Source organism: Cherax quadricarinatus, chromosome 100, assembly GCF_038502225.1.
Source record: "Cherax quadricarinatus isolate ZL_2023a chromosome 100, ASM3850222v1, whole genome shotgun sequence".
Taxonomy (NCBI): Eukaryota; Metazoa; Arthropoda; class Malacostraca; order Decapoda; family Parastacidae; genus Cherax; species Cherax quadricarinatus.
Window position 1 is genome coordinate 894,189 of NC_091391.1, and position 18,682 is coordinate 912,870.

General features: G+C 43.5%; 1 protein-coding gene and 1 long non-coding RNA gene across 2 annotated transcripts in view; both read right to left on the bottom strand.

Moving 5' to 3' along the window:
* The window catches only part of LOC128704664 (zinc finger protein 91), a 123,093-nt gene that overhangs the window by 43,803 nt on the left and 60,608 nt on the right, over positions 1–18,682 (bottom strand). The gene's annotated exons all lie outside the window — the stretch shown is intronic.
* LOC128704662 (uncharacterized) lies at positions 9,110–14,845 on the bottom strand. Its single transcript, XR_008409566.2, has 2 exons — positions 10,413–14,845; positions 9,110–10,371 (listed from the first exon to the last, which is right to left on the bottom strand). It is a non-coding gene; the product is annotated as an uncharacterized lncRNA (long non-coding RNA).

Genomic DNA, 18,682 nt, shown 5'->3' on the forward strand with positions numbered 1-18,682 from the left:
GGAGTGTTAGTCACCCAGGATAACCCAGGGTAGGGAGTGTTAGTCACCCAGGATAACCCAGGGTAGGAAGTGTTAGTCACCCAGGATAACCCAGGGTAGGAAGTGTTAATAACCCAGGATAACTCAGGGTAGGGAATGTTACCTACCCAGGATAACCCAGGGTAGGGAGTGTTAGTCACCCAGGATAACCAAGGGTAGGAAGTGTTAGTAACCCAGGATAACCCAGGGTAGGAAATGTTACCCACCAAGGATAACCCAGGGTAGGGAGTGTTAGTCGCCCAGGATAACCCAGGGTAGGGAATGTTAGTCACCCAGGATAACCCAGGGTAGGGAGTGTTAGTCACCCAGGATAACCCAGGGTAGGGAGTGTTAGTCACCCAGGATAACCCAGGGTAGGGAGTGTTAGCAACCCAGGATAACCCAGGGTAGGGAGTGTTAGTCACCCAGGATAACTCAGGGTAGTGATTGTAGGTCACCCAGGATAACTCAGGGTAGTGAGTGTTTGTTAGTCACCAAGGATAACCCAGGGTAGGGAGTGTTAGTCACCCAGGATAACAAAGGGTAGGGTATGTTAGCAACCCAGGATAACCTGGGGAAGGGAGTGTTAGTCACCTAGGATAACCCAGTGTAGGGAATGTTAATTACCCAAGATAACCCAGGGTAGGGAGTGTTAGTCACCCAGGATAACCCAGGGAAGGGAATGTTAGTCACCCAGGATAACCCATGGTAGGGAATGTTAGTCACCCAGGATAACCCAGGGTAGGGAGTGTTAGTCACCCAGGATAACCCAGGGTAGGGAGTGTTAGTCACCCAGGATAACCCAGGGTAGGGAGTGTTAGTCACCCAGGATAACCCAGGGTAGGGAGTGTTAGTCACCCAGGATAACCCAGGGTAGGGAATGTTAGTCACCCAGGATAACCCAGGGAAGGGAGTGTTTGTCATGCAGGATAATCCAGAGTAAGGAGTGTTAGTTACCCAGGATAACCCAGGGTAGGGAGTGTTAGCTACCCAGGATAACCCAGGGTAGGGAGGGTTAGCAACCCAGGATAACCCAGGGTAGGGATGGTTAGCAACCCAGGATAACCCAGGGTAGGTAGTGTTAGCCACCCAAGATAACCCAGGGTTGGGAGGGTTAGCAACCCAGGATAACCCAGGGTAGGTAGTGTTAGCCACCCAAGATAACCCAGGGTTGGGAGGGTTAGCAACCCAGGATAACCCAGGGTAGGGAGGGTTAGCAACCCAGGATAACTCAGCATAGGTAGTGTTAGCCACCCAAGATAACCCAGGGTTGGGAGGGTTAGCAACCCAGGATAACCCAGGGTAGGTAGTGTTAGCCACCCAAGATAACCCAGGGTTGGGAGGGTGAGCAACCCAGGATAACCCAGGGTAGGTAGTGTTAGCCACCCAAGATAACCCAGGGTAGGTAGTGTTAGCCACCCAAGATAACCCAGGGTTGGGAGGGTTAGCAACCCAGGATAACCCAGGGTAGGTAGTGTTAGCCACCCAAGATAACCCAGGGTTGGGAGGGTTAGCAACCCAGGATAGCCCAGAGTAGGGAGGGTTAGCCACCCAGGGTAGGTAGTGCTAGCAACCCAGGATAACCCAGGGTAGGTAGTGTTAACCACCCAAGATAACCCAGGGTTGGGAAGGTTAGCAACCCAGGGTAGGTAGTGTTAGCCACCCAAAATAACCAAGGGTTGGGAGTGTTAGCAACCCAGGATAACCCAGGGTAGGTAGTGTTAACCACCCAAAATAACCCAGGGTTGGGAGGGTTAGCAACCCAGGATAACCCAGGGTAAGTAGTGTTAGCCACCCAAAATAACCCAGGGTTGGGAGGGTTAGTAACCCAGGATAACCCAGGGTTGGGAGGGTTAGCAACCCAGGATAACCCAGGGTTGGGAGGGTTAGGAACCCAGGGTTGGGAGGGTTAGGAACCCAGGGTTGGGAGGGTTAGTACCCAGGATAACCCAGGGTTGGGAGGGTTAGCAACCCAGGATAACCCAGGGTTGGGAGGGTTAGGAACCCAGGGTTGGGAGGGTTAGGAACCCAGGGTTGGGAGGGTTAGTACCCAGGATAACCCAGGGTTGGGAGGGTTAGTAACCCAGGATAACCCAGGGTTGGGAGGGTTAGTAACCCAGGATAACCCAGAGTTGGGAGGGTTAGCAACCCAGGATAACCCAGGGTAGGTACTGTTAGCAACCCAGGATAACCCAGGGTAGGTACTGTTAGCAACCCAGGATAACCCAGGGTAGGGAGAGTTAGCAACCCAGGATAACCCAGGGTAGGGAGGGTTAGCAACCCAGGATAACCCAGGATAGGGAGTGTTAGCCACCCAAGATAACCCAGGGTAGGGAGTGTTAGCAACCCAGGATAACCCAGGGTAGGTAGTGTTAGCCACCCAAGATAACCCAGGGTAGATAGTGTTAGCAACCCAGGATAACCCAGGGTAGGTAGTGTTAGCCACCCAAGATAACCCAGGGTAGGTAGTTAGCAACCCAGGATAACCCAGGGTAGGTATTGTTAGCCACCCAAGATAACCCAGGGTAGGGAGTGTTAGCAACCCAGGATAACCCAGGGTTGAGAGAGTTAGCAACCCAGGATAACCAAGGGTAGGTAGTGTTAGCCACCCAAGATAACCCAGGGTAGGGAGTGTTAGCAACCCAGGATAACCCAGGGTAGGTAGTGTTAGCCACCCAAGATAACCCAGGGTAGGTAGTGTTAGCCACCCAGGATAACCCAGGGTAGGGAGTGTTAGCAACCCAGGATAACCCAGGGTTAGGAGGGTTAGCAACCCAGGATAACCCAGGGTAGGTAGTGTTAGCCACCCAAGATAACCCAGGGTTGGGAGGGTTAGCAACCCAGGATAAGCCAGGGTAGGTAGTGTTAGCCACCCAAGATAACCCAGGGTAGGGAGAGTTAGCTACCCAGGATAACCCAGGGTAGGTAGTGTTAGCCACCCAGGATAACCCAGGGTAGGGAGGGTTAGCAACCCAGGATAACCCAGGGTAGGTAGTGTTAGCCACCCAAGATAACTCAGGGTTGGGAGTGTTAACAACCTAGGATAACCCAGGGTAGGTAGTGTTAGCAACCCAGGATAACCCAGGGTAGGTAGTGTTAGCCACCCAATATAACCCAGGGTTGGGAGGGTTAGCAACCCAGGGTAGGTAGTTTTAGCAACCCAGGATAACCCAGGGTAGGGAGGGTTAGCAACCCAGGATAACCCAGGGTAGGGAGGGTTAGCAACCCAGGATAACCCAGGGTAGGTAGTTAGCCACCCAAGATAACCCAGGGAAGGGAGGGTTAGCAACCCAGGATAACCCAGGGTAGGCAGCGTTAGCCACCCAAGATAACCCAGGGTTGGGAGGGTTAGCAACCCAGGATAAGCCAGGGTAGGTAGTGTTAACCACCCAAGATAACCCAGGGTAGGAAGGGTTAGCAACCCAGGATAACCCAGGGTAGGTAGTGTTAGCCAACCAAGATAACCCAGGGTTGGGAGTGTTACCAACCCAGGATAAGCCAGGGTAGGTAGTGTTAGCAACCCAAGATAACCCAGGGTTAGGAGGGTTAGCAACCCAGGATAACCCAGGGTAGGTAGTGTTAGCCACCCAAGATAACCCAGGGTTGGGAGGGTTAGCAACCCAGGGTAGGTAGTTTTAGCAACCCAGGATAACCCAGGGTAGGGAGGGTTAGCAACCCAGGATAACCCAGGGTAGGGAGGGTTAGCAACCCAGGATAACCCAGGGTAGGTAGTTAGCCACCCAAAATAACCCAGGGTAGGGAGTGTTAGCAAACCAGGATAACCCAGGGTAGGCAGTGTTAGCCACCCAAGATAACCCAGGGTTGGGAGGGTTAGCAACCTAGGATAACCCAGGGTAGGGAGGGTTAGCAACCCAGGATAACCCAGGGTAGGTAGTGTTAGCCACCCAAGATAACCCAGGGTTGGGAGGATTAGCAACCTAGGATAACCCAGGGTAGGGAGGGTTGGCAACCTAGGATAACCCAGGGTACGTAGTGTTAGCCACTTAAGATAACCCAGGGTTGGGAGGGTTAGCAACCCAGGATAGGGAGTGTTAGCCACCCAAGATAACCCAGGATTGGGAGGGTTAGCAACCCAGGATAACCCAGGGTTGGTAGTGTTAGCCACCCAAGATAACCCAGGGTAGGGAGTGTTAGCAACCCAGGATAACCCAGGGTAGGGAATGTTAGCCACCCAAGATAACCCAGGGTAGGGAGTGTTAGCCATCCAGGATAACCCAGGGTAGGGAGTGTTAGCAACCCAGGATAACCCAGGGAAGGTAGTGTTAGCCACCCAAGATAACCCAGGGTTGGGAGGGTTAGCAACCCAGGATAACCCAGGGTAGGGATGGTTAGCAACCCAGGATAACCCAGGGTAGGTAGTGTTAGCCACCCAAGATAACCCAGGGTTGGGAGGGTTAGCAACCCAGGATAACCCAGGGTAGGTAGTGTTAGCCACCCAAGATAACCCAGGGTTGGGAGGGTTAGCAACCCAGGATAACCCAGGGTAGGGAGGGTTAGCAACCCAGGATAACTCAGCATAGGTAGTGTTAGCCACCCAAGATAACCCAGGGTTGGGAGGGTTAGCAACCCAGGATAACCCAGGGTAGGTAGTGTTAGCCACCCAAGATAACCCAGGGTTGGGAGGGTGAGCAACCCAGGATAACCCAGGGTAGGTAGTGTTAGCCACCCAAGATAACCCAGGGTAGGTAGTGTTAGCCACCCAAGATAACCCAGGGTTGGGAGGGTTAGCAACCCAGGATAACCCAGGGTAGGTAGTGTTAGCCACCCAAGATAACCCAGGGTTGGGAGGGTTAGCAACCCAGGATAGCCCAGAGTAGGGAGGGTTAGCCACCCAGGGTAGGTAGTGCTAGCAACCCAGGATAACCCAGGGTAGGTAGTGTTAACCACCCAAGATAACCCAGGGTTGGGAAGGTTAGCAACCCAGGGTAGGTAGTGTTAGCCACCCAAAATAACCAAGGGTTGGGAGTGTTAGCAACCCAGGATAACCCAGGGTAGGTAGTGTTAACCACCCAAAATAACCCAGGGTTGGGAGGGTTAGCAACCCAGGATAACCCAGGGTAAGTAGTGTTAGCCACCCAAAATAACCCAGGGTTGGGAGGGTTAGCAACCCAGGATAACCCAGGGTAAGTAGTGTTAGCCACCCAAAATAACCCAGGGTTGGGAGGGTTAGCAACCCAGGATAACCCAGGGTAGGTAGTGTTAGCCACCCAAAATAACCCAGGGTTGGGAGGGTTAGCAACCCAGGATAACCCAGGGTAGGTAGTGTTAGCAACCCAGGATAACCCAGGGTAGGTAGTGTTAGCCACCCAAAATAACCCAGGGTTGGGAGGGTTAGCAACCCAGGATAACCCAGGGTAGGTAGTTAGCCACCCAAAATAACCCAGGGTTGGGAGGGTTAGCAACCCAGGATAACCCAGGGTAGGGGGGGTTAGCCACCCAGGGTAGGTAGTGCTAGCAACCCAGGATAACCCAGGGTAGGTAGTGTTAGCCACCCAAAATAACCCAGGGTTGGGAGGGTTAGCAACCCAGGATAACCCAGGGTAGGGGGGTTAGCCACCCAGGGTAGGTAGTGCTAGCAACCCAGGATAACCCAGGGTAGGTAGTGTTAGCCACCCAAAATAACCCAGGGTTGGGAGGGTTAGCAACCTAGGATAACCCAGGGTAGGTAGTGTTAGCCACCCAAAATAACCCAGGGTTGGGAGGGTTAGCAACACAGGATAACCCAGGGTAGGTAGTGTTAGCCACCCAGGATAACCCAGGGTAGGGAGTGTTAGCCACCCAAGATAACCCAGGGTAGGGAGTGTTAGCCACCCAGGATAACCCAGAGTAGGTAGTGTTAGCAACCCAGGATAACCCAGGGTAGGGAGTGTTAGCCACCCAGGATAACCCAGGGTAGGGAGTGTTAGCCACCCAGGATAACCCAGGGTAGGGAGTGTTAGCCACCCAAGATAACCCAGGGTAGGGAGTGTTAGCCACCCAGGATAACCCAGAGTAGGTAGTGTTAGCAACCCAGGATAACCCAGGGTAGGGAGTGTTAGCCACCCAGGATAACCCAGGGTAGGTAGTGTTAGCCACCCAAGATAACCCAGGGTAGGGAGTGTTAGCAACCCAGGATAACCCAGGGTTGGGAGGGTTAGCAACCCAGGATAACCCAGGGTTGGGAGGGTTAGTAACCCAAGATAACCCAGGGTTGGGAGGGTTAGCAACCCAGGATAACCAAGGGTAGGGAGGGTGAGCAAACTAGGATAACCCAGGGTTGGGAGGGTTAGCAACCCAGGATAACCCAGGGTAGGTAGTGTTAGCCACCCAAGATAACCCAGGGTTGTGAGGGTTAGCAACCCAGGATAACCCAGGGTAGGTAGTGTTAGCCACCCAAGATAACCCAGGGTTGGGAGGGTTAGCAACAGTACACACATTTCTTACCTTAAATTAATTTTATCCACATGTTGAAGGCACCGCTTCTCGTCTGTTCTGTGAAGTTAAGCAACGTTGAGTTTGGTTGGTACTTGGATGGGTGACCACCTGGGAACACTAAATGCTACTCGCATCAAATATGACTGTTTAACTGCCTCCCAGCATACATAAGGGGGATTACCAATAGACCCCCCTGGCTGTCTTCAAGAAGGCTCTCGACAGACACCTAAAATCAGTAGTACCTGACCAGCTCGGCTGTGGCTCGTACAATGGTCTACATGCAACCAGCAGCAATAATCTGGTTGATCAGTCTTTGATTCATCACAAAGCCCTTTCACAGACCAGGCTGTGGGGGCTTTGACCCCTGAAACCCCCTCCAGGTATACTCTGGTATTAACTTATAGTGAGTAATGAATATACTTATTGTAGGAATTTAGTTAGTTTATTCAGGTATACACAAATACAGTTACATAGATTATCATACATAGCAGCATATGTGTAAAGAACCTGGGATAACCCAAAAAAATCAGAGTGACTTACTTCCATTATCCTGAATTAATAAAGAACGGGTGGTGGCCTGGTGGTTAACGCTCTCGCTTCACACGGCGAGGGCCAGGGTACGATTCCCAGCCAGAGTAGAAACATTGGGCCTGTTTCTTTCCACCTGTTGCCTATGTTCCCCATCAGTAAAATAGGTACCTGGGTGTTAGGTGACTGGTGTGGGTCGCATCCTGGGACACTGACTTAATTTGCGGGAAATGCTCAGCATAACAAGGGGTTTTCTATATAGTAGTATGTCATTGATATCAGCTAGGCCTGTATACCTTGTACTTGTAGTAAATAAAGATATTATTATTATTATTATTATTATTATTATAATTAAAAGCTGCTGTATTAGCAAAATGCTGTAAAACAAAGGACTGTAAAGTGGGCTCCACCTGTACCACCATTTTGTAAACATAGAGGAGAAGACCGAACACCTTGTCAAAGGTTCAGACGGACATGTTTTAGGATTCCCTCTTGGCAACAGGTGTTTAAGTGCTGAAAATCCATGCTATGCCTAGGCTGACCATTCTCAGGGACCACTACCATCCTGACACACAATTCATTAGGCTACCTGGTAGTAGTACAGTGGACCCCCGGTTTACGATATTATTTATATTCCAGAAGTATGTTCAGGTGCCAGTACTGACCAAATTTGTTCCCATAAGGAATATTGTGAATTAGATTAGTCCATTTCAGACCCCCAAACATACACGTACAAACGCACTTACATAAATACAGTGGACCCCCGGTTTACGATATTATTTCATTCCAGAAGTATGTTCAGGTGCCAGTACTGACCGAATTTGTTCCCATAAGGAATATTGTGAATTAGATTAGTCCATTTCAGATCCCCAAACATACACATACAAACGCACTTACATAAATACACTTACATAATTGGTCGCATTGGGAGGTGATCGTAAACCAGGAGTCCACTGTATTGATAATTTTATTTCAGCATGATACAATGGCTGTAGAGAGATGGTGACATTTAATTGTTCATATAGAAAGCCTATAGTTATGCAAAGCATTTTGAAAACACATAAGCCTAAATTAAGACTTCAACGGCAGTAACTAATTAATTGTTTATACGTATGTATAACTGCAACTCCTTCTCCTGTATAAATTACTAAATTTAAAAAGAAAATTCGTTCATTTTAGGCCACCCTGTCTCGGTGGGATGTGGTTGGCGTGTTGAAAGAAGAAATACATAACGACACAACACTGTCCACCTCCTGTTTGACCTTCACCTCCAGTTCTTAGGTACTGAGGCAAGTGTACTCACCTATTTGTGATTGCAGGGGTTGAATCATAGCTCCTGGGCCTGCCCCCTTACTGGTCGTTACTAGGTGTGTGGCATCCATGTGGTTTAACACTGGCTGCCAGGTCTCTGGAGAGACAGTACTATCATAGTGTGGATGTTGGGTTCCAAGTGTTTGCAGGGGCACCTGCTGGGACCTACATCATTCTCCTTAAAATAAGAACCTCTGTACTAATTTAGTTTGTCTTTAAGTGGTAAGAAAATAACGCTCAGTATAATATTCTGGAATAAAAAAAATAGTTTAATAGTGATAGTAAGATAAACCTGTACGTTTTGGGTTTTTTTTTGGTCACCCTGCCTTGGTGGGATATGGCTGGTTAGGTTAAGTTAGGTTAGGTAAGGTAAGGTAAGGTAAGGTAAGGTAAGGTTAGGTTAGGTTAGGTTAGGTTAGGTTAGGTTAGGTTAGGTTAGGCAAGGCAAGGCAAGGCAAGGCAAGGCAAGGCAAGGCAAGGCAAGGCAAGGCAAGGCAAGGCAAGGCAAGGCAAGGTAAGGTAAGGTAAGGTAAGGTAAGGTCAGGTTAGGTTAGGTTAGGTTAGGTCAGGTCAGGTCAGGTTAGGTAAGGTTCATCAGGAACAGGACAAGTGTTTCCTGATGTGAGTCTTAGTCAGATGACGACCTACCGTTGGAGCTTCTGGTCATCTGACCGAGGCCTTCTGCTGGCTTACCCCTCCACCCCTTGAAAAATTATGATCATAGTTACAACCATTTTATTAATTAAACGGCCGGTTTGTTGAAAGATGAGAATAAAACTGAACACATACGTACTTGTCTGGAATAAAAAATACAAAGTTCTCTATGTAATATAAAAAGTTTATTCAACATAGGATGTAATATACACAAGTTCAAAGTGACCTATAGATGGGAACTTATCATATTTTGTTTTCGGGAAGTTCACGTATGAATACTTTATTATATTTTGGAAATTTGATGCAAAATAATGGGCACGTTTAGACTTAATTAAATCAATGTCGATTTTACTATCTAGATTTTCACAAAAATTTTGTGCTATACAGTACATGAACATCCTGCAACAAGAGTCAACATTTTTTTTGTGTTTGTAAAGAATATTAACTAGCTATTGTACCTAAATTCTTATTTAAGCATTACTATACGTCCACTTTCTTACTTTACGTAAAAATTAACATATACACAATGTAAGATACCAGAGGTGAAGTCCTAGTACGTAGGTGTAAATATCTAGGTCCGTTTTGGGGGGGACTAAAATTGTCTTGATAAAACACTGCAGGAAGGGACATTAGCTACCCAGTACAGTGGACCCCCGGTTAACAATATTATTTCCCTCCAGAAGTATGTTCAGGTGCCAGTACTGACCGAATTTGTTCCCATAAGGAATATTGTGAAGTAGATTAGTCCATTTCAGACCCCCAAACATACACGTACAAACGCACTTACATAAATACACTTACATAATTGGTCGCATTCGGAGGTGATCGTCATGCGGGGGTCCACTGTACTAGATGCTGAGCAGGTCGTATGTGGTTATTGTTATAGAAAGACATGACTTAGGATCATCGACTGTTATGTCATGTAGGATGATTAACTGTTACAGTGTCACTGTAGTGTAGTGCATGTCACGTAGGACCTTTATGTTACAGTGTCACTGTAGTGCGGTGAATGTCATGTAGGATCTTTATGTTACAGTGCCACTGTAGTGTGGTGCATGTCACGTAGGATCTTCATGTTACAGTGTCACTGTAGTGTAGTGCAAGTCATGTAGGACCTTCATGTTACAGTGTCACTGTAGTGCATGTCACGTAGGACCTTCATGTTACAGTGTCACTGTAGTGCAGTGCATGTCACGTAGGACCTTCATGTTACAGTGTCACTGTAGTGCAGTGCATGTCACGTAGGACCTTCATGTTAGTGTCACTGTAGTGTAGTGCATGTCACGTAGGACCTTCATGTTACAGTGTCACTGTAGTGTAGTGCATGTCATGTAGGACCTTCATGTTACAGTGTCACTGTAGTGCATGTCACGTAGGACCTTCATGTTACAGTGTCACTGTAGTGCAGTGCATGTCACATAGGACCTTCATGTTACAGTGTCACTGTAGTGCATGTCACGTAGGACCTTCATGTTACAGTGTCACTGTAGTGCAGTGTATGTCACATAGGACCTTCATGTTACAGTGTCACTGTAGTGTAGTGCATGTCACATAGGACCTTCATGTTACAGTGTCACTGTAGTGCAGTGCATGTCACATAGGACCTTCATGTTACAGTGTCACTGTAGTGCAGTGCATGTCATGTAGGACCTTCATGTTACAGTGTCACTGTAGTGTAGTGCATGTCACATAGGACCTTCATGTTACAGTGTCACTGTAGTGCAGTGCATGTCATGTAGGACCTTCATGTTACAGTGTCACTGTAGTGTAGTGCATGTCACATAGGACCTTCATGTTACAGTGTCACTGTAGTGCAGTGCATGTCACATAGGACCTTCATGTTACAGTGTCACTGTAGTGCAGTGCATGTCATGTAGGACCTTCATGTTACAGTGTCACTGTAGTGCAGTGCATGTCATGTAGGACCTTCATGTTACAGTGTCACTGTAGTGCAGTGCATGTCATGTAGGACTTTCATGTTACAGTGTCACTGTAGTGTAGTGCATGTCACATAGGACCATGTTACAGTGTCACTGTAGTGCAGTGCATGTCACATAGGACCATGTTACAGTGTCACTGTAGTGCAGTGCATGTCACGTAGGACCATGTTACAGTGTCACTGTAGTGCAGTGCATGTCACGTAGGACCATGTTACAGTGTCACTGTACTGCAGTGCATGTCACGTAGGACCATGTTACAGTGTCACTGTAGTGCAGTGCATGTCACGTAGGACCATGTTACAGTGTCACTGTAGTGCAGTGCATGTCACATAGGACCATGTTACAGTGTCACTGTAGTACAGTGCATGTCACATAGGACCATGTTACAGTGTCACTGTAGTACAGTGCATGTCACGTAGGACCATGTTACAGTGTCACTGTAGTACAGTGCATGTCACATAGGACCATGTTACAGTGTCACTGTTGTACAGTGCATGTCACATAGGACCATGTTACAGTGTCACTGTAGTACAGTGCATGTCACATAGGACCATGTTAGTGTCACTGTAGTACAGTGCATGTCACATAGGACCATGTTACAGTGTCACTGTAGTACAGTGCAATAACCAAACAAAGTTGATTACTTTTTGGACAGACAGTTCCCATATAAGACGCCTCTATTTAGTGATTTTTTTGCAAATGAAAAAAGTACAAGAAAATTATATAGTTCATGGAATGGCCTTCATAGTACGCAATGTTTAATTTTAAATATAATTTCCTAATTACATTTACAAAAAAAAAATCACTATACAGAGTGGTATATAGAAGAGAGATTCCTGTAAATCTGATTTCAATGTTACTAATATTTCTTGACATTTTATGCTGCTAGGGTATAAAAGGCCTACTTACCTGGAGTATACCTTGCGAGGGCTTTGGGGGTCAATGCCCCTGCGGCCCGGTCTGTGACCAGGCTTCATGGTGGATCAGGACCTGATCAACCAGGCTGTTACTGTTGGCCGCACTTAGAATTCAACTAACGTATGGAAACTGAAAAAAAAAACCATCACGGCTCGCACACTATATACCTTCCAACTTTACGAACCGTGTAATTACAAATAAATAATTTCGCAATAGGTATCCAGTTTCATTGACATTTATATTTTACCTCTAACAAAATAATCTTTTGATATACATTAGTCAGTTTTAATAATTTAGTTTTTTTCTTTTAATAAATTTAATAAAGAATTTTCAACTCTTTTTCTTGATGATTAAGACATGTCCAGCAGTTAGCATCTTCACTGATGAACTGCAAATTTCTTCAGTCAATTACAGAGGCAGAAATTACAGTAGAAAGATGATGTAATCAGTCCCTCAACCTTGGAGAAATAATATTTGAGATTGTCAGTCCCTCAGCCTTCAATACTATTTCTCCATGACTTATGAAATCGTAATGACATGATTGCAAACAAACCGTACCACAAGTGGGGTTCGAACCCATGATCGATCTGGAGGTCTGAGACTCTCTGATCGCGGGTTCAAACCCCACTTGTGGTATTGTCTATTTCTCCAAGGTTGTGGGACTGATTGCGTCTTCACTTCACTACTACACCTGCTGCCTCCATATCTGACTGAAGAAGCTTACTGTGTAGGCAATACATTTCATCAATAAATTATAATAAAAAAAGAAGCGCTAAACCACAAGGGCCACACAGCGCTGTTCATCAATAAAGATAAACAACTGTTGCACGTCTTAATCATTAACTTGTCGGTATTTAATAACATTTTCAACATAAATCTTTTTGTAAAGGAAATTTACTAATAAACCCCTAACTGTTTTCAGTATAAAACATTTTAAGTTCTTCTAGCTAATTCACAATGAAGCAAACTGTAGTGCTTATGCTGGACTGTGTGATACTAGAACCAACACGACTCAAGAAATCGTAATGACACGATTGCAAATAAACCATACCCCCGGCTGGGATTGAACCCGCGGTCATAGAGTCTCAAAACTCCAGCCTAGTGGCTAACGTGACGGGCTGGAGTTTTGAGACTCTATGACCGCGGGTTCAATCCCAGCCGGGGGTATGGTTTAGAACCAACACCTTGACTGATCATCAAACAGGGGGCCACGTCTAGAGCCAGGCTGCAGGGGTGACGATCTCCTCCCAAAAACAAGCACGGAGGAAGGTATCTGTACAGTAGAACCCTTGTATCTGTGGTTTCAATTATCCACAGTTTACCATGGCCCCAAAAAAAATTAATTTTGCTTAATAATAGCCCAAAAGTGCAAAAGTAGTGATGGTGGCAGTTCTTCAAAGCCTAAGAGAAGCTGTGAAGTGCTTCCCATCAGTGAAAAAGTGCTAATTCTCCACTTATCGTGTGGTGCTAATTCTCCACTTATCGTGTGGTGCTAATTCTCCACTTATCGTGTGTAATCTATCAAACGTTATCATGGGTATGTATGTAAACAAAAAACGACATATGTATAGGGCCAGTTGCTATTTGCGGTAGGTGTTGGAACACATTCCCCACAGATACAGGAGGACTACTGTATATGATGCGTTGCTGACAGCGAGAACAAATTCGACTACAATAAACAGTGCTTTAAAAACTACAAATATTTATGCAAATCAAAAATATTTTTAATTTTTCTAACATTTTTATGTTTTATTTTTATATTTTTATATACAGTACATAGTTTCTGGATTGTTGTAAGACATTTTTACCACAGTTACAATGCTGAGTTTCTCCATCAAAATGCTTCAAATATTTGATTTAATATCTCAAAAATTTTCAACCAAATTCTAAAGTGAGCAAAAGTTTGAATAACCAGAGGAAATTTTCCACTGCTGCATATTATCAAACATTTTTAATTAAATAAATATGCCCAGAGTAATCTCCTTCATCTTATAAGCACGAACCACCCTAAAAATATGAAAAAAAATGATAATATATAAAAAAGATTTCAAACTATTATCACCAACTTGCTGTTTGTAGAGTTGAAAGTTTATTGGAAGCTGGAACGACAACTTACTACTGTATACATAAACTATTTAATTCATATTCATTTTATTTATCCATTAAACTGTCCAAACGTAGATCTATGTTCATGTGCATAGCGCTCCGAATGTAGATCTACGTTCATGTGCGTAGCGCTCCGAACGTAGATCTACGTTCATGTGCATAGCTCTCCGAACGTAGATCTACGTTCATGTGCGTAGCACTCCGAACGTAGATCTACGTTCATGTGCGTAGCGCTCCAAATGTAGATCTACGTTCATGTGCTTAGCGCTCCGAACGTAGATCTACATTCATGTGCATAGCGCTCCGAACGTAGATCTATGTTCATGTGTGTAGCGCTCCGAATGTAGATCTACGTTCATATGCGTAGCGCTCCGAACGTAGATCTACTTTCGATTTTACTTGCTTTCCTATGCAAAAAAAAAAAAACAATATATAGGTCTACGTTTGGACAGCTTAAGGTTAACTAAAACCTGAAATATAATTTTCCTCTCATTTTCAATAATAAGAGAAATTAGAGATGGGAGTGAGGGAGGAGTGAAGAAATATACCCACATAGACGCTGTGTGACCCCCTGCGGATTTAGCGACTCCTGTTGATGAAAATAAAATAAATAAATTTAAGCTGTTATATATGCTGAGGCAGTGTGACCCAGAAAAAGAAGAGAAATAGATTTACATCTTTTTCCATTTAGTAATTTATAAAGAAGAGGTTAATAGCCCTTTGCTCCTGGCATTGTAGTCGCCTCTTACAACACACTTGGCTTACGGAGGACGGATTCTTCCCTACTCAAGTCATCCTTATACGTGACTCACGAAATCGTAATGACACGATTGCAAACAAACCATACCCCGGCTGGGATTGAACCCGTGGTCAGAGAGTCTCAAAACTCCAGCTCGTCGTGTTAGCCACTAGACTAGCTAGCTGGTCTAGTGGCTAACGCGACGGGCTGGAGTTTTGAGACTCTATGACCGCGGGTTCAATCCCGGCCGGGGTATGGTTCATCCTTATACGTCATTTACACCAACAATATAAGTATTACTGTTGAGTATATATTCAGGTACAGAAATGATACTGCCGAGTTGAAATTAATTGGTGGGCTGCATTATAAAAAGTGAACTTGAAATTTAAATTATCATCATAGAAATATGATATTGCCACTTCTGGAGTCTCTCACACACAGAGGCAACCACAACTTATGACACTCAAGGTGGAATAATTTGTATATATAAATTTTCTTTACACAAAAAAGAAAAACGCAGACAGGAGAGAGAAAAGTTTATGACGATGTTTTGGTTAGACTTAAACTATTGACAAGTCACATTGTCGCTTGTAAATGATCCAAGTTAGACCAAAATGTCGTCATAGCTTTTCTCTTCTCCGTGCGGGTTATTTGTGTATTGTCCCAGTAACGGTATTGTGATTTTTTCTTTTTCACATTTTCTTCATCATCTTCAGTCTATAACCTTGATGATGCAGAAGATATGAATGACATATCTAATTAGTCTTATCTGTTTAGTCTCGTGACTCCCATGATGATAAACAATTTATATATAAACATTATCATCAGCATCCTCATGGGATAACGAAACACTTATATGATTACTGATGCAGAAGATACTCTGATTTACAAAGACTGAAAATATACATTGTCTTATACCTGGGGTTACATGTGTTATTATTTATGGTGTGGGACTTCTGAACGGTAATATATGGCAAGTAAGTTTATTTAGGTACAGGTACACTTAAGTGCAATTATCATACCTAGTAACATATAATCCCCCCAAAAAAGTCAGTGATTATTTCCATTGGGGTTTCAAAGGTAATTTATATGAAACTGGGATGTTTTCTTTCTGTGTTTTGTTAGTACGGTAAACTCCAGGTAAACTCCAGGTAATAGTCTTTAGACCGGACACCCACCACCACTTTACGTCCACCATGGACTCCAATAAACTTGTACAAAAAATCAATGGAAAAAGAATCGTTAAATAGTGCGTCTTTAAATGATGATGTTAGGAGGTAATCCCAAACATTAAATAAAGCTCACAAAGAAGAAATGGAAGAAATGACATACGTATTGCAGCATTTCAGTTTAAGGGCTGAAAGATTTTTAATTTTTTTGGGGTGGATTTTCTCATCATATTTCTTGCAAACTAAAAGATATTTTCCCTCTTCAGATTATGTATTTTAATGCCCAAGTACATGTACACCAGTTTTTTTTAGATTATAGACTTAATCAACTTATATCCAAATGCAACACAACTGCAAAGAAACGAATTAATAATGCAACAAGTCAAATGTTCAATTACTCCAGAAACACATGAAGTGAGGAAGCTTTGTCTAAATTGTTCCACTTGGCCCAGGAGCTAGGAATTTTTACTACCAGTAAATGTGTTAGCATGACCACAATGCCATTTTGAATGGAATAAATAATTTGATGTTAAGGGATGGAGAATAAAAGTGAAAAATATAAATTACCATAACTCAAAATCATAATAACACGACCGCAAATATACCAAGTTGGATGAATCTTATTGTAACCAGCTGACCTAGTTAACACACTGGCCTGGAGTTTTACCATTCACTTGCCCCACCCATCTATAAATTACCATACGTGTGTCTAGATAAACGGGAGCAAGGGGCTAGTGACCCCTTCTGCATAAATTACTAAATTTAAAAGAAAAACTTTTGTTTTTCTTTTTAGGTCACCCTGCCTTGGTGGGATATGGCTGGCATGTTGAAATGTCTAGTCCTTAAATGGTCCAATTATTATTATTATAATCAAAAAGAAGCACTAAGCCACAAGGGCTATACAGCTTAAATGGTCCAAACGTATATATACGTTTTTTCAACATCTGAAAGTATGTAAAAAAAAAAAAAAAAAAAAAAAAAAAAAAAAAAAAAAAAACTAATTATTATTTTTTTTTTTAAATTTGAAAACTTTAAAAAAAAAAAAAAAAAAAAAAAAAAAAAAAAAAAACTTTTATCTACATTTATTGTTTTGTTATATTTGAAAATATATAAAAAAAAAAAAATAGATCTACTTTTTTAGCAATACGAATTTGAACGTCAATCTGTTTGGACCGTTTAAGGGCTAGATAAATTATTAGCAAGTAAGGTTTTATTCAGTGGTGGTGCTTGGGGGGAAGGGGGCTGAAACCCCCAAAACCCTATAAAAAAATAATATCTGCCTCAAGACAAGTCCTCTAGCCTTTTCTTCCAACCAGATTGCCATCCCTAAATGCTTCCTATATGAACTTCAGGAGCTATGAGCCTGGCCCATGGCCGGGCTCAGAGAGTAGAGAAACTCTTGAAACTCTTCAAAGGTGCATCAAAGGTACCTCTAGTTTTAATGGGTTTGAGCAGAATCAATAGACATGTATAAGAGTGTGGTATAAACCTTGGTAATAGATACCGACAAGTTAGTTTAGAAAGACACGTAAGCAAACTCTAGGACATAGTTATCAGAAAACGTTTCAATCGTGGGACCTTGATCAAGGTCCCACAATTGAAACGTTTCCTAATAAATACAGTATGTCCTAGTGCTTGTATACATATCATTTTAAACCATGTATAAGAGTACTAAATGTACTAAAAGTAACAGAGATCCAAACTTTTAACTTTGTCGGAAGTTGGGATTGTTTACACAACTTACGCCATCTCCTCACTCCCTCAGTAAGAAAAACGGTTGGATCACTTTTTCTGCCGTTACCTGACTCTGTTCCACTACCTCTCCCAATCCAAAAAACAGTGTTATATAGTCATTCCCACTTAATATCTGAATTACGTCTCACTTTCTTTTCAAGATGTCTGTCGAATCTAAATGCTTAAGTCTAAAATGAACGTAAATAAAAATGAGTCTCTCCCTGTTAAACAATTAGGTACATCAAACATTTTGATATCTTGTTAACTAATAAAAACTCGTTCATCAAAAGATAACATATAGATTCACATTTCTCAGTGATATAATAGGTGATGTGTGAGCACATCTGCGGCTATGTGTTGCTGGCCTAACTTTCCGACTTACATTCTAACTCTTAACACACATACCTAACCTAACCCAATTACTTGTTAACTGTCTTTATTTAAAAAATTGTCTTAATTTATTAAAACAATAACTTTTTGTCATGTATTAAAAAGTGTAGAGTAATGTGGTATTTACAGTGAAGCTCAATCTCACAATGGACTAAAATTAGATCCCATAGTTAGAATATAAACCTAAAAACCCTTTCACCATAAACCCACACTCAGGCAACGAATCTCACGATGAGTCTGACCCATAGTCGGGCTCCAGGAGTAGAAAAACTCTTGGAACTCATCAAAGGTATCAACGAAGTTTTGGTCCAGAATGAACCAAAACAGTATCATAAAATTCCTCTCCCAAAAATGGGTTTTTGGTGATCTGTTCCAGCCACAGTATTGTGTAATAATGTTGGTAGAATTATCGACAATATGTTAGGTAAAAGGAACCAAGTGCAACTAATTTGACGTTTTATTGTGGCAACGTTCTGCCAAGCTCCTGGAGAGCAAAACGCTGCCACAATAAAAATGTCACATTAGTTGCATGTGTCATTTACCTAACACAGTATTATGGTCCGATATTCTTTAAAACCTTGTTTATTTACACGATGGTACTTTAGTTCTTATTTACTGCAATACACTGGACAGTTTAGGGAGATAAATAAGGTACTGTACATGGGATTTATACAAATAATTTTGTATATTATCTGTATACTGATTTTCATAAAATATAACAAAATTTAAATTAAGGCATA